The following is a 1,193-nucleotide window of genomic DNA, read 5'->3' on the forward strand; positions in this document are numbered from 1 at the left end:
AGTGAGTGAAGCTAGGTGAAGGTGAAAGTCCCGGTGAGTGAAGCCGGGCATTCGGGAAAATCCTGGTGAGTGAAGGTGAAAATCCTAGTGAGTGAAGCTAGGTGAATGGGAAAGTCCTAACTGGGATGTTAGGCGGTGTGGAAAGTCTGGTGAGTGAAGCGGCGGTGGGAAAGTCCGGTGAGTGAAGCAGGCGGTGAGAAAGTCCTAACTGGGATGTTAGGCGGTGTGGAAATCTGGTGAGTGAAGCCGGTGAAAGTCCCGGTGAGTGAAGCCGAGCAAGGAAAATCCAGATGGATCGGGGATGATCGGACTTCGGTGTTGGAAAGTCCAAGTAGGTCAAAGGATTGACGGATACTTGGCGAGGAGTTCTAGCAGTCAAGGGTGACCGGATGCTAGGGATGAAGTACCAATAGGTCAAGTTGACCGGATATTGGTTTGGAAGTCTTGGGACTTGGTTTGGGCAAAAACCAAGCTCGGATCGGTCACCGACCGATCCGGTGATCTATTTTTCTCGATCGGTCGATGACCGATCGATCTGCTCTGTTCGATTCTTGATCGATCGGTGGCCGATCGCAACAGAGGCAAAAAGAAAGCGGTGATCGGTCCACGGGCATCGATATCTGATCGATGCCTGGGACCGATCAGGAGACGATGTCGCGGAAGCACGGCCGGAGTTAGGATCGATGCGTGGACCGATCGGTATCTGATCGGTCCACGAGGCCGTCGAAATGCCTGATGAGCTCGTACGATCGATCGGGGGACCGATCGGCCGATCTGATCGGTCCGTAGACCGATCGAGTTCTAGCCGTTGACGCATAGCGGCTAGTTTCTTCATTGCTTCTCCTTCGCGGTATAAAGGGGCTGAGGGCTTCTACAGGGCGTGAACTTCCTTTCTTCTTGAGCTTCTGCTCTTCGACTACTGAGCTGCTGGTGTGCTCTTGAGCTTTGCTGAGCTCTCATCGCTGCTGAAGCTCTGCGTGAGTTTCCTGCTGGTGTTCTAGCTGCTGGATCTGAGAAGCTGCTGCTTCATCAAGGTTCCAGTCGACAACAAGAGGCAAGCAAGTGTTTTACAATTTCTATTGTTCTTGTTTGTTGTCTCTATTGTTGTACTCCTTTGTTTGCTGTTGCAAAAGATTGTGGTGAGGTTTCTCCACCCACAAGGAGTATATTATTAGCCGGTTCTCCGGGGACTC

This window comes from Zingiber officinale, chromosome 6A (genome assembly GCF_018446385.1).
Source record: "Zingiber officinale cultivar Zhangliang chromosome 6A, Zo_v1.1, whole genome shotgun sequence".
In the NCBI taxonomy this organism is placed as follows: domain Eukaryota; kingdom Viridiplantae; phylum Streptophyta; class Magnoliopsida; order Zingiberales; family Zingiberaceae; genus Zingiber; species Zingiber officinale.